At 37.2% G+C, this 15,619-nt stretch overlaps 1 long non-coding RNA gene across 1 annotated transcript in view; it reads right to left on the bottom strand.

Annotated features, from left to right (window-relative positions):
* Window positions 1-15,619, bottom strand: part of LOC123601502 — a 222,646-nt gene that overhangs the window by 113,653 nt on the left and 93,374 nt on the right. The window contains exons 3-4 of the long non-coding RNA XR_006714138.1: window positions 1,713-1,835; window positions 1,520-1,598 (exon numbers count right to left, since the gene is read on the bottom strand). This is a non-coding gene — a long non-coding RNA (uncharacterized LOC123601502). The remainder of the gene's footprint in view (window positions 1-1,519; window positions 1,599-1,712; window positions 1,836-15,619) is intronic.

The following is a 15,619-nucleotide window of genomic DNA, read 5'->3' as shown; positions in this document are numbered from 1 at the left end:
CTAGGCCACAGAGCTAACTAATGCTCACTCCCTCCCTTTGCTGGAACTTGCTGCCATCATTTCTCCACAGGTGTTGAGTCTAAGAATTCCCCATTAAATGCCCTGAGCATGAATTTCCATCTCCAAATCTCCTTTCTGTAGAACATAACCAGAAACATAGACTGAATCCATTAGCTCTTAAAACTGTTATCTCGGGGCGCCTGGGTGGCGCAGTCGGTTAAGCGTCCGACTTCAGCCAGGTCACGATCTTGCGGTCCGTGAGTTCCAGCCCCGCATCAGGCTCTGGGCTGATGGCTCAGAGCCTGGAGCCTGTTTCCGATTCTGTGTCTCCCTCTTTCTCTGCCCCTCCCCCGTTCATGCTCTGTCTCTCTCTGTCCCAAAAATAAATAAACGTTGAAAAAAAAAAAACTGTTATCTCAAAGGATGGGGGGAAAAATCTCGTTTTAATGATCCCATGTGGGGCGCCTGAGCGGCTCAGTTGGTTAAGCATCTAACTCTTGATTTTGGCTCAGGTCACAATCTCAGGATCATGGGATCAAGTACTGGATCAATCTCTGTGCTGGGCGTGGAGCATGCTTGAGAGTCTCTCCCAGGCCTTCCCTTAGCCCCTCCCCCACTTTTGCACCCACAAGCACTCTCTGGGGGACGGTGTAAGTAAAGGTCACATGTGAAGCCAATGCCCCACCTTTTCCTTACACTGTAATTCTGGAAAGAAATTATGTTAATATTATAAAGGTAAAATATTTTTTTTAAATATTTTTCCCTGATGCCACAAGTCAAAAAGAAGTGTTCTCCACCCCCTTTCTTAGAACATGTCCTTGAGAAACCTAGTATTTGTAAATTCTTTCTGTGTCCACTTGATTGTGTCCATAAGCGTTTTTAAGGGATAAGTAAACTAGTCTTAGAGTCTAGGAAAGTTCTCCTTAAAGGCCTAGGGTCTCTCTCTCTCTTTGAAATGTAAACATAAGGGAAGCTGGAGTCCTTATCTTCTTGCCAACAGAATCTTAGCCTCGAGGCCTTCTCCAAGCTGTAACCACCTGCTTGTCAAAGAGATACAGAAATTTTATTACCTCTTCAGTTGAAAGCAGTTAGCTAGCCCAGATGGCTACCCCAATCAACCAGGTGAATTGGAGATGAACTGTGAAAGAATGTGCAGCCAGAAGTTCTGTCACGTCTTATTCCAAGAAGACAAATGAATCTTGAGAACACGTGCATAATGGATCATGTCTGTGTGGTAGCATAGCAAGGATGGGATTGTCCTGTCTTTATAATGTCATTAGCAGATTACCTGTGATGTACATCTCAGTCTGATTTGATTGTTTTCTTTCTCAGCCACAGTTGAGGAAAGGATTTTCTAGGCTGACAGCGGATTTTATTATTAAGTTTTCTTCAACACACTGAGCAGGTTCTGCTATAGGTAAAAATACAAAATAAAACTATGGTATCATCAGTGCTAACTGTGCTGATGCCTGTGGCTGTCCTGTCAGATGATCATTCCTGGGGTTATAGTTGTACTTACTACTAGATGAGTCTTCTGAGTGGAAAGAGAAAGTTGGCTGGACTCAAGTCTCTGGAATCTTCATTTGTCCAAAGGGGCTCTGGGCAAAAATCATATGTTATAAACACTACAGAGTTTGAAACCCCCACCCCATGTGGGCCCTGGATATTAATGTGCTGGCTCAGTACACATATGTTAAGAAGATTCTTCTCACCTGGAGCCGAATGGCCAGGTCCAAACCCAGTCTTCTTTGGCCCACATCCCCCAGGACAGTGGTTGTGAATCCTATGGGCAATGCCATTAATTCTTGGAAACTCTGACGACAGCTCTTAGCATCCTATTCAGAAAAGTACACATATATATTAAAGTCAAATTTTTGCATGCAAACTTGGGAAAGTTCTGAAATTCCTGGGCCTCTTCCCTCTGGTAATCATGAGAATTCAATATTCCCCAATACTGTATAATTCTTACCTGGTAGATATTCAGTAAATATTATCTGGGCAAATCCTAGTCATCCTTGGAGAAATGACGGACGTCTGTGATTAAAATCACAAACTAAGGTGGTTTTTTTTTTTTCTTGTTTTCCTATGAAGAACTGACTTACCAAAATAAAAGGGTCCTTCACTAACCTTGAATTTCAATTTCACTTCACTGTGCTTCTAGCAAGAGCCCTTTTTATATATAGCATTATGCTAAATGGATGGACATAATGTAGTCAAGAACACAGACTCTGGATTCAGATGACTTGGGTTTCAAATATAAACCTCTGTGCCTCTGTTCCTCATAAAAAGAAGATAATAACAATATCTAGCTCATTTGTTTTTGGTGACAGTTTAACAAGATATTTCATGTACTATATTTGCTCAATGTTTGCCATAGTAAATGTCCAATAAATGCTAGCTGTAATGACTATGAGAAGAAAGTTTATGTTTACATGATGCTATTGAAGGATGCATCTGGAAGTAATCCACTGTTGGCAAAGTTAAGTACAGACATTTATACTAGTCCTTGAAAACTAAATTTTTAAATAAAATATCTTAGAGACATATGCAGACCTTTTTTCTTTGATGCTACATAATTAAAATTAGTGGATCAAGGAGAAGAGAAAAAACAGTAATGGTAGCCGGATTCACATAGATGGGTGAAATCAAATATGCGCTGAGAAACAACCCCACATTTGAAGTGTTAGCATTTGGAGTGAAATTTTACAAGTTTTAATAGGACACACACAAAATTATCTCCCTTTTAGATAGAGTACATTTTCTACTTAAGATAGATCTATCACACTATGAGATAGATCACATTTTTCACATAAACTTAAATTTGATGAATGGGACAAGAAAAAAGAGCCTTGATAATAAAATTGTGAATGATGTTAGAAAATTTAAATAACATAATTTGAGAGTGATTGGAGAACAAAGCTCATGTTGACACTTACTCTGCTCTGTCTTCCTCATCCCCTGCAAAAATGATTTAGAGTATTGGTTTTTCTGGTGGAAAATTATGTTTTGCGAAAATGTAATCACTGCACATTTGAATAGCTATTATTTCTCTTTTAACACAATTCTACTGAATGTAAAAAATCCATATCACTCAGCCCACTATTTGTGAACTTCTTGAAAATGCATATAATGAATTAATACAGTTCCAGGTTCTTATTTTGACATTTAGTTAGGCAGCAAGAGAGCAAAAACTTATTTTTTCTACTTCATTTCCATTGCAGGTCCCAAAAGAGATGTACCAAATTGTCTTTCACTTGCAGAATATCCTACGGGGTTCATAGATACAAATCCTGCCCACCACTAATAATAATAACTTTTCACAGACAAAAGAGTCAAGGTCAATTTGCTACAGGAGAATCTCAATTTTGTACTTCTTTCTTCTGCTCCTGTAAATTCAGTCTTTTGAATTGACCGTCTGGAAGAGTCATTCTCTTTGTGCTTTTATTTGAGCTGAAGATGAAAGTTTAGTGACCTTGATTTCATGTAATAATGGAGGAGAGTAAACTATTTCCTTTCCTCAAAAGTATTGGCAACATCCACATAGCCACCATTTTGTGTTGTTGCTTTTATGGTTTTCACAGATTATTTGTAATTATTTCATATTAGTTGCATCTTACACCCTGGATTCCTAATTCATCATCATGTAGCAAAGAATTGGATTCGGCAAAGAGAAATCAGTCTGGCCGTTGTCCTCAGCTTCTGGAAGGTAACTGATATCAGATATGACAGGAATGTCTTAGTTTAGTGTGGGGGCTACTCACACTAGATCTTTGAGTGGGGCTGGCCACATCCCATAATCATAGAATGGGTACTGACCAAGAAACACCGTCTGGGCAATCAGTTGATCAATGATGCTTACCAAATAAGTCCCCCCAAAACTCTGGACACTGATGTTCAGATGAGCTTCCTGTGGCATTATTGCTTATATATCATCACAGATCAATTCCAGGAGGTTAACACATTCTAAAGACAACAAAAGCTTGTGTTTGCAACCTCTACAGACCCTGCTCTATGTATCTTTTCCTTTGGCTTATTTTGATACATTTCCTTGCCCTATAACAAACGATAACTACCAGAAAAACAGCTTTCGCCATCAGTTTTGGGAGACTGTCTAATGAATTACTAAATGCAAGCTTAGTTCTGGAAACCCTGAATTTACAGTTGGTATCAGAAGCGAGGATAGTCTTGGGGACTAACTCCGAGAAGGCATTTGGTTATATGTATAGTAATATCCTTACTTATTTTTTCAGTTTTGAACATTTAGGTTGTTCCTAATTATCTGTTATTAGGCGTAATCCTGACATGAATCTTTCAGTACACATAATCTGTCTCTTCTTGGCTATAAATATGTATCTCTCTTATTTCTCCTGAAACTAATTCTCACATGAAAATTTCTCTTATTGTAACACCAAGTTTTCTCACAAACTTTCAGTTGTTTTTCTGTGACTTTTTTGTCATGTGTTTTTATATATCTTTGGTCTGATTCAGTTGTTGTTTGCCCTTTTTTAAAAAACTTTATTGAAATATGTTATAACCCATAAAGTTTGGGCATTTAAAATCTACATGTCAATGGTTTTTAGTATATTTACAGAGTTATGCTTTTGTATCAGAAGAGTTTCTAGTAATGTAAAATGGGGACAAAATTTCATCATTTAATTTGAATGAGTCTTAGATACCCTAAGCGGTAAAGTATAGCATTCACCCTTCTCTGGCCACGTAGCATTACGAAAGGTGTTTCTTCTATTCTTTTCATAAGTGCTTTGATTGTATTGAAGACTGTATCTCCTCTGCCTGGAATTTTTGGCTCCTATCTTATAATTACATCATCTAACTCATAGCTTTTTGACTCCCATTCTTATTGAGACCATCTACAGCCTAGCAATGAGCACTTTCCCTACGAAAAGGTACTGGAACTCATGATGACTTGACTTATAAACAACTCTTGATAAACCTTTTATTTGAGATGTGTTTTTTGAGGCTTGCAACAACTGCCTGCTGGCTGTGCCCTACTCAGTAGTTCTTCCCAGACACCTATGGAGCATCTCCTCCAGGAGCCTACCTTTCCATTTTTCTAACTTGCATTTCCTTCTAGTTTGCTGAGAGGGTTGTCGTAGGTTGATGAAATTACAAACACCAAGCCTTTAAGTTCCTTTGCCTACAGGTACTTTCATGGATTGCTCCGAGACGCAGAAGAAGAGCTACGGCACTATTAGAAATTGGCCTGGCATTGCAGCACGTTTCTTAAACTAGAAAAACGACACCATGAATTTTTTGAAATGCCCTCAAGTTTGTACTCGACCTGTGTTTTCTAGAAGGTGATTCTTTTCTTTAAGAAATATTTTCTTCCTATGCAGTGGAAAAAGAACCAGCAATTTCTCATAAATATATCATAAGCTGCAATATAATTTACGGCAAAAGTTATTCCTTTCTTTAATCTCCACTGGCTCTACTCTGACCTGGACACTATTTCCAATCCTCTTAGTCACTGATTTAGCCTTGTAGCTCCCTGAATTCAGTGTCTCTGTTCAAAATCATGCACACTGTTGCCATATCAAATTTTCATACAACTATTACCATGCTTTTCCTGACTCAAAAATCTTTATTAGCTCCCCATTTTCTTTAGGATAAAAGTAAAATAACTTAGGCAATACTTAATGGGAGAGTAATTTGTAGAGACACGAGTTTGGATCCCTACCTTGTTACTTTGCAATTTTGTGATTTAAAGACTATTGGAAGTCAGTTCGTTTGTTGACAAAGTTGACTATCCCTTCAAAGATACTGAGAAAGTTTATTTAGTATGCGCCCAGGTCCTGGGAACCAGTAGGTGCAAAAAAAAAATGTTGCCTGCATTTCCTTAGCTTTATTTTCTTTTTTTCTTTTTAATTTTTTTAACGTTTACTTATTCTGAGACAGAGAGACAGAGCATGAACGGGGGAGGGGCAGAGAGAGAGGGAGACACAGAACCGGAAGCAGGCTCCAGGCTCTGAGCCATCAGCCCAGAGCCCGACGTGGGGCTCGAACTCACGGAACGTGAGATCGTGACCTGAGCTGAAGTCGGACGCTCAACCGACTGAGCCACCCAGGCGCCCCTCCTAAGCTTTATTTTCAAGCCTTTCCTCTACCGTGCCTCATCTTCAAATATATATTTGTATATAATTTGCTGAAAAACCTACTGTGCCTTATGTATACTATCAATGTCTGTGAGTGACATACAAAAGTGTCCTCAAAGAGTTCAGTGTAAAGAATATAAGAACAGAGCAATGGAAACTTACATAAGGTGATGTGGATGGGTTTATGAAATATATAGCTGTTTGAGTCAACAAGGCTTGGTGATTAAATGAAGATATGAAGACAGATAAAGGAGACAACAGAGTAAAGGAAAATCTCAGGGTTTATAGAACAAATTAGTGGTTAGATGGCAACTTTTTTTTTTTCATAATATCTTCCTTTTTCTGTTACATGACCCTTTCCCTTGAATGGATTAGAAGTTTCTTAACCTCACAATGCCATGGTATAGAATTACTTAAATCAGCCAAAGTGCTCTGGATATAAAACAGACACTCAATGAATGATTAATGGAGTAAATGTTTGTAGAGAAGAAGCAGTTTGGGGGTGACTGGAGTTTGCCAGGGATCAGTGACTTTCTTTGCTATTAACTAACCAATTCAATCACATTAAATGATGCCAAGACTTAATTACTCACTTCTATGGTGAACAGAGTTACTTTTAACAAACTTTGAAAGATTCACACGTTAAAAAAGAAAGAAAGAAAGAAAGAAAGAAAGAAAGAAAGAAAGAAAGAAGAAAAAGAAGAAGAAGAAGAAGAAGAAGAAGAAGAAGAAGAAGAAGAAGAAGAAGAAGAAGAAAGATTCACACATCTTATGTTACTCATTTTAATTTCATCTCCTGGAGTTCTTAAAAAGCAAAAAATGGCTGACTTGGGTATTTTTTATTTTTCTTAATAGTGGCAAACTGAAAAAAAATCATAATGTATGCAAGTATGAGGAAAAGAAAAATCCAAGAAACAGTTTATATAAAGGAAAGTCATATTCTAAGTTTACTAACATTGTTTAATAAACTGTAAATAAATGGCTGTTTAACAAAGCATTTTAATTCATATATATAAATGTATGCACATACCCACATAAAATAAATACACATATATTACTTAACTTAGTAATTAGTTTTTGCTTGTATATTAATACAGTATAGTATTTAAGCTGCTAATTAAGTTACAAAATTATGTGATATATCTGAGGTTTGAAGGAGGTTTTTAAAAATCAAGTACTAGAATTATTTTATTTTCTGTAACATGTTACTCTAAGAGAAGCCAAAAGATTAGAAATATAGGTGTATTAATTCTTTTTTTTCAAGCATATGTACTTAAAACATTTTAATTCCAGTGTAACTAATACACAGTTATATTAGCTTCAGGTATGCAACACAGTGATTCAGCAGCTCCATATCTCACTCCGTGCTCATCAAAATAAATGTGCTCTTAATCCCCTTCACCTGTTTTATGCATTCTCCCACCTACCTCCCCTGGGTTAACCGTATTTGTTCTCTATAGTTAAGAGTCTGTTTCTTGGTTGTCTCTTTTTTTTTCCTTTGCTTCTTTGTTTTGTCTCTTAAATTCCATATGTGAGTGAAATCATATGGTATTTGTCTTTCTCCAGCGGACTTATTTTGCTTAGCATTATACTCTTTAGACCCATACACATTGTTCCAAATGGAAAGATTTCATTCTTTTTTTATGGCTGGATGGGATATTACTTATTGATAGAAATTTGTAACAGGCTTTTTAGAAAAATATGGAGCTGATGAAGGAGTTTAGAATAGCCTTTGGTTTCCATTCAGAGGCAGAATGTTGGGTAGAGAGGAACATGGCAGTGACTAGGAGTGGTATTTCAGTCATCACAATAAACGTTACCTTCTGAAGGAACAGAAATACAATCTAATTACTGCTTATAGTGTGGGGTGATAGACATGCAAGCAGGTGATTCTAAGATGCGATCACGCTGACCCCAGGCCAACAGAAGACATCAGTCTTGCATGGAGTTCTTTTTTCTGCTGAGTCAAGACCTGGTCTCACCATTTTTTCTCAACACTGTGGCGCAAGCTGTCATTCTGCATCATTTGGAGCTGGCATGTGAACTGAGGTTATATGCAATTAACAAGAGCTTCTGACTGCGTGAATGAAAGGAGTTGGGGAAGCATAGATCCTCTCTCTGATCTCACTGAAGCAACTTATTTCAAACCAAGAGATTTTGACAATGCTAGCTGAGTGAATAACAGATAGAAGCCAGAGACACATATGACAGCATAAATGCAAGCACCTTGTGGACAATCCTCAGTAAATGGAGTAAATCCTTTTATAAATGCCAGTTTCCTGCTAAGCAAGTTGGGGCACAGATGGTTGCATGAGAAGTTACTCACTGTATTTTCAGTGGGGCATCTATTATCTTACATTACCCAACATCCTCATTTTTTTCCTCTGTCTCAGAAGCTATGCCAAGCCATTGGCAATGCTTTCCCTCCATTTAGTATTTCTGTCTTTGGCACACAGATTCCAAATTTCCTTCACAGATTTTCTTAACAGTACAGTATCTGGAATTCATTTTTGCAGATACATTAAAGAAAGGCAGATACCTCACTGAGTCAGGGCTGAGAGCGCCCACTGCCTCCATTTCTTGTCTACTATGCAGTGACCCACAGGGCTCAGGACACATTGGAGCTCAAAGATGTCCCCAGAGAGGAGAGCTCCTGCCGGTGCGTAGGTGTCCTCCTCGCCCATATATTTATTGTCATAGGAAATACAGTTTTTCAACCACAAGAGTTTTTTTGCAGTAATCGCCTCTTCCCTAGGCATAGTGCCAGGGAATGAAGAATTTAGGGGATTCTAGGAGCGAGAGGCAGAATTGATAGGGCAATGACTCTAGCGTGTGAAGGAACAGAAGAGAATAGCACCGGGCTCTTACTAGGTTTCCCATGATTTTTATTGTAAATGTGAATGAAAACATAGTTGCAGCCTGAACTCAAAAGTCTTGTCTTGGGGTACCTGGGAGGCTCAGTCAGCTAAACTTCCAACTCTTGATTTTGGCTCAAGTCATGATCTCACTGCTCATGGGTTCAAGCCCTGCATTGGGCTCTGCTCTGCAGTGTGGAGCCTGATTAGGATTCTTTCTGCCTCCCTCTCTCTCTGCTCCTCCCACACATGGGCTCTCTCTCTCTCTCTCTCTGTCTCTCTCTCACTCTCTCAAAATAAATAATAAATAAACTTTTAAAAAAAAGTCTTGTCTTCCCTGATGGCTGGAAACCAGATCACCTCTCCAGTCCAGAGGATGCAGGAAAGGAGAAACTATATTTTGATGTTAATCTTAATATATAGAATTCTCTTAGTGATGTAGCTTAAGTTTGTCTTACTTTCTATTTTTTTTTTTTTTTTTATAAATTTTGTACAATTTTAAATTTTTTTTTTTTTCAACGTTTATTTATTTTTGGGACAGAGAGAGACAGAGCATGAACGGGGAGGGTCAGAGAGAGAGAGGGAGACACAGAATCGGAAACAGGCTCCAGGCTCTGAGCCATCAGCCCAGAGCCCGATGCGGGGCTCGAACTCACGGACCGCGAGATCGTGACCTGGCTGAAGTCGGACGCTTAACCGACTGCGCCACCCAGGCGCCCCTTACTTTCTATTTTTAATATAGTAATACAAGGATTTTTTTTGTTTTAATTTTTAAAAGTGGGAAAATCATCTAATTTAGGTGTCTGCCAATGTTGTTTATAGTTAATTCTCACTGGGATCATCTAGAGAGATTTTTCATAATCCCATTCCTGGATCCCACCCGCTATGTATTCAGATTCATTAGATTATAATTGGGACAAGTGATCTGTATTCTTCAAATACTTACTAGTTAATTCTGATGTGCCTCTTTTAGCTCAACTTCCCATCCTATTCATCGGTATCTTGAAGAGGTTGTTTGCCATCATGTGCTTGATTCTTAGGCCAGAAGGATTTACTCCTCTGCAAAATAATCTACTTTTTAAATCGAAAGAATTGTTTTACTAGCTCCAGATAGTCAGCATGAATGCATGCTGGCAGAGGGCAAGAATATTTGTGAGTTAAACTGTTCCAACACAATATAAAATGTTTAAACATGTTTGAAACATCATCTTTAGCAGAATTAAGGAGGATGTAGACTCCATCATGCAACAGGTGTTTCTGTCCATTTTACTGAGCACTCCTATACTAACTGTGAAAGTGGGCTCTTTACATTCATTTTTCAGGGACTCTTGTGGAACTAAATGAAGACCACACAAATGAAAACAGAGGCTATATATTCAGAGTTCGTTATTAGCAAGCCATGTTAACTGCATTTGGCAGTTAAGCAGAGGAATGAAACTCAAAGGTAAGCAGAGGAATGAAAAAGGTAAGCAGAGGAATGAAAAAGCTATTTTACATTTTTTAAAAAGGGGGGGTTTCGTTATGCTCTGGAGGTCATTGGCCTGGGGGGAGCAGGAAGTGATTGTTTTAAGGAGTGTATTTGGCTTTCTGTGGTTGATCCTGAGTTGGAAACAGGGGCAAAAAATAGGAAAACTGGCAAGTCCTGATCATCCTGGGCTGGTTGCTACAGAGGTTGTTGGTCAAAGACCTATCATCACAGGGGGTCTGGTCATTGTCCATTTGTATAGATAGTCTTTCAATCTTTACCACTAACTGTTAGGTATGCTTTATGGCACAGAAACAGAGACATAGAAAAGTTAAATCACTTTCCCAAGTCTATAAGTTTAGGTAAACTAGAGGAGCTGAGATTTGAAATATGGTCTATCTGAATTAAAGTACTTGCTTTCACCCACTACCTTTACCTGTTTCACACTAAGAAATAATTAAGGTTTAAAAAATAATCATGCATTATATTTGTATCTATCTATGTCCAAGGATCTTGCTTTTGTTTTCATCTTTCAAAGCCCTGTGTTCATTCCAGTGTGTCTTATGGTTATGTAAGATCTCAAGTACAGGTCTCAAGTACAAAAAAATTCAAGATATGGAAAATGATAAATATCTTTAAAAGCTTATGCCTTCAGAAAAGGACTTTTTAGGGGCGCCTGGGTGGCGCAGTCGGTTAAGCGTCCGACTTCAGCCAGGTCGCGATCTCGCGGTCCGTGAGTTCGAGCCCCGCGTCAGGCTCTGGGCTGATGGCTCAGAGCCTGGAGCCTGTTTCCGATTCTGTGTCTCCCTCTCTCTCTGACCCTCCCCCGTTCATGCTCTGTCTCTCTCTGTCCCAAAAATAAATAAAAACGTTGAAAAAAAAATTAAAAAAAAAAAAAAAGAAAAGGACTTTTTAAAGATTTTTAAAAGTCCGTCTTTTTCAGAATTAAAAGTTTATTTTTAAAATCTTCTTAATTATGCGTTATTTTGTCTGGGATTCAGTTTGTCTAACTACAAAAAAGTCTGTATATTTTGAATAGGCAGGCAGTTTTCTCTTTGAAAGATTACACAGCACACCAGAGAGAAGTAGCCCTACTGGAAGGATTCAAAAGAGCTAGAGTGAGGAAAAGACACCCTCCCCTGTTCTGCTACATATTCTCAGTGTCACCTTAGAAGACTCTTCATTTTTCTTTCTTTCGTAAACAGAAAAGAAAAATGCTTATAGTCACTCATAAAAGTGTCAATTTCCTCACATCATTTAATTGTTAGTTCCTAAAAGCAATCACAATTATTTTATAGAACTGTCTGAATTCCTACTATATTTGTAAATGTCAGTTTTTTTGTGGGCAAAGTAGAAACGTGAAGAAAAGTAAGAAATTCTGGTTCAACTCATAAGCTCTTAATGATTTTGGCAACTCAAAACTATTATTCGGGTGATCAGAAATTTTCAGTCATTTAAAAATATTTATCCTTTTGGTAATGCTATAAACGAGATTTCAAGACCATAAACTATTAAGTAAATGAACATAATTCTAAATCAGACATATGCAATTGATTTTCTTTCACTTATATGGGTATCTTTTTGTTAGGCTTATAAGGTAAAATGGACCATAGTACCTAAATACGTTGATATAAAAAAGAACTTCAAGAACATTATTTTTATTTCATGTATTTCTATGCTCTTATTGAAGAAATATAAGCCTTAGGTGAAATTATGTTTTTAAAATTATATTTTCCTGCACAACACTTATCAGTTTGAGGTACTTTTAGATGTTTGTCTTAGGCCCTACCCATGAAATAAATACTTCTCCTCATCTGACTATTAAAATTAATTTTATAACCTGTCAAAGAGCTTATTTAGATGTAGAGAACAACTTTCATCAACTCCTCTAGTAGCAATGAGACGTTTTACTTGGAAGTATATAGAGGTGGTTAAATATCTTGTCTTTCTAATTTCAAACTCTCTCCATTTTAAAAAGAGAGTGAAAGAACAAAGTTCCACAATATTAAAATGAACTGAAATAAAATAATTAGTCAGGATGTAAAATACATTATACTGTAAAGTTTTTTGAGCTGAAAAATGAGTAACTCACATAAGTAATATATTAACAATGCCAACTATTATTATTATTATTACAGTTAGATTATAATGATTATAATAATAGAGGCTGAGTCATATGCACTACCTATGGTCAATTCTCATTGAAGAATAAACTTGAAAAGTTTGATTTACTCCAAAGAATAGCATAAGTCACCCCCTGTATATTGAAACTAATTTATCTTAATATTTGGGACAAAAGTTGATCTCTTCATATACTAATTTTAGAAAAATATGAGGCAAATTTAAAAATCAAAAAAGGTTTTTGTTGATTGTACATGGGATTAGATTTTCAACTTAATAGACTAGATGCTTATCTTTTGCTTAGGACATAGCTTTCAGCATATGAGTTGGGTATGTGTTGAGAGTTAGAAGGAAGGGAATTGGAATTTGGGAAGAAAAGGGGAAAAGATGAGGATGACATAGCAGGAGTGTGTATTTTTGAAATGCACTCAAAACAAGGGAAAGTTCAAGGAGGTAATTTTGCACCGAAGTAAGGGACCGATTAATATTTATATAAGAGGAGCTGGTGAAAAGGGGCAAGACGGTACTGCTACTGGTTTTGGTGTCCTTACGAAGTCATCATGGGTTGATTTATGCAATCTTGTCCAAAACACACAGAGGTTGAGACAGCCTCCAGACCCACGAGAGAATCCATTCTCCATGAAAATGTGGATTACTAAGAGAAAGGATTTCTAAAGGCAGCTATGCAATAAAAGCCTCTCCCTAAGGATGATTCGAAAAATGTGGTATTTATTCTGAACTTAGCACACACAGGACACTATGAAATATGCAGTAGAAATAGATATTATCAGGGCACAGTTACACAGTTACTAAACCTGTGTCAAGTATTATTGTTTGCTAATTACTGGCTTTGATACAGAGAAGATTTAAATCAAGAAGTGTTTTGAGAACAAGTCATTAGAATTAATTAGGTTCAGTTGGGTCATGATCCCTATGGAAGAAAGCACTGAGCGTCAGATAACTAGTTCTGAATGCCTCCTCTATTATTTATTAACTTGGGCAAGACATGTAGCATTTTTGATCCCCAGAGTTCTGATAAAAGCATATCTGGGCATATACCACTCACTTTAGTGTGCTGACTTGAAAGTCCTCAGCCCTTTGCCTGGAAACATGTGCCTAGCATGGTGTCTATTATCAACAAATATTATTTTCTCCTTTTTCATGGAAACTGGATATTGTGTTGGGTCTTCCATAAAGGATATAATTTTGAAAGGGGGCAGTATTGAAGAGGAAAAAAATGGTTTATTGAGCCACTCTAGGTTTACAATCTGAGTTTAAATTAATAGACAATTTAGTTTCTGCTTTTTCTGGCTGGTATTTATTCATCTAAGAAAACACCTGCACAAAGGCTGGCAAGGTTGGATGGATTCTCTTTTTTTTTTTTTTTTTATAGATTTTCTGTCACAGTCATCTTTATCTGGGCCAGGATCTCAATTTTGTAGGTAACATAAGTTTAAAGGTGAATTTCAGAGAAGTGTAATAGTATTAGAATGATGATCCTGTACAAAAGAAAAAAGTTCTGGAAGTTAAAAATGCATACTTTTAAATATTAAGTACAAATTGTGATAATTTTTAGTGTTACATGCTTAAATTTAACTAAATCCAGCCCTTTCTCTAGTTTAAACCCAATATTTTTCCAAAATATTTACTTTGCATTTCAAAAATTTAGAAGAAGAAAAAAGAGCTATACCACTTTGTATGATTTCTGATAGCTTTAAAATTTTTTTTTCATTTATTTATTTTTGAGACACCGAGAGAGGCAGAGCCCAAGTGGGGGAGGGGCGGGGAGAGAGAAGAAGACACAGAATCTGAAACAGGCTCCAGGCTCCTAGCTGTCAGCACAGAGCCTGACACGGGGCATAAACCCACGAACCTTGAGATCATGACCTGAGCCAAAGTCGAACGCCTAGCCAACTGAGCCACCCAGGCGCCCCTGATTTCTGATAGTTTCGATGACTCTTAAATTTTATGGAAATTACTGAAATGCAGATATCAGCCATTCTCCAAAGGATAAAGTGAACACTAAATATGGAAAGAGGAGAGAAAACGATTTTGACACAATTCTCTCTAAAGCAACTCATGCAGTAATTAATAACATAAATTATGTAAGCAATTCTGCAAAGCAAATATTAAAAACACTGAACTTTTATAACTTGGCTCAGCAAAGATTATTGAGCATGTTAGAAAGAGTCCAGATTTATTATTATTTTTAAAAAGTTTTTATTAATTTATTTTGAGAAAGAAAGAAAGCACACGAACATGCATGAGCAAAAGCAAGCAGAGTAGGGGCAGAGACAGAGAGAGAGAGATTGAGAGAGGAAGAGAGAATCCCAAGCAGGCTCTGCACTGATGGCACAGAGCCCGATGGGGGGTTCAAACTCATAAACTATGAGATCATGACCTGAGCTGAAATCAAGAGTTGGCTGCTTAACCGACTGAGCCACCCAGGCGCCCCAGAAAGAGTACAGGTTTATTAATAGAGCACAAGAATTTATAACTCAGCCATATAACCACTAATAATAGTGATAAAAATGATAATAGTAATAGCTAACAAGAGCTTACAATGTGAAAAGTACAGTTTACAATGCACCGGGCATTGTTCTATGCATTTAATGTATTACTTCAAATTAAGTTATTTTAATTTCTATTTTTAGCTATGTAACCTTTAACAATTTCCTGCTACTGTTCTAGGTGTGTGCTGCGCCATGGGTGCAACTCTGAGTTTGTTTCTTTTGGGCTTCCCTCAATTTTTATTCTATTGGCATTCACATTCAGAGTGTTCTGCCTTATTGTAGGAAGCAGGGAAATAAGGCAAGGCAAGTGAAACACTTACCTCAGGCATAAATTTAAAGGGCACCAAAAAACCCACTCAAGACAAATTGTATTTCAATGCACAACTGTTAAAAATAAAAATGAATACAAAAGCTCCATGATGAACAAAAAATGTAACAATTTTAAATAAAGACAAGATCGGTAAGTGCCACAACTAGAGCTTGAGATGAAAGAACAAATCATAAATACTGACATTCACCTTAGTTTTTGCATTCGTTTTTATTTTTAAAAATGAT

This window comes from Leopardus geoffroyi, chromosome D1, assembly GCF_018350155.1.
Source record: "Leopardus geoffroyi isolate Oge1 chromosome D1, O.geoffroyi_Oge1_pat1.0, whole genome shotgun sequence".
Lineage (NCBI taxonomy): Eukaryota > Metazoa > Chordata > Mammalia > Carnivora > Felidae > Leopardus > Leopardus geoffroyi.
This window is presented reverse-complemented; position numbering and strand designations above follow the sequence as displayed.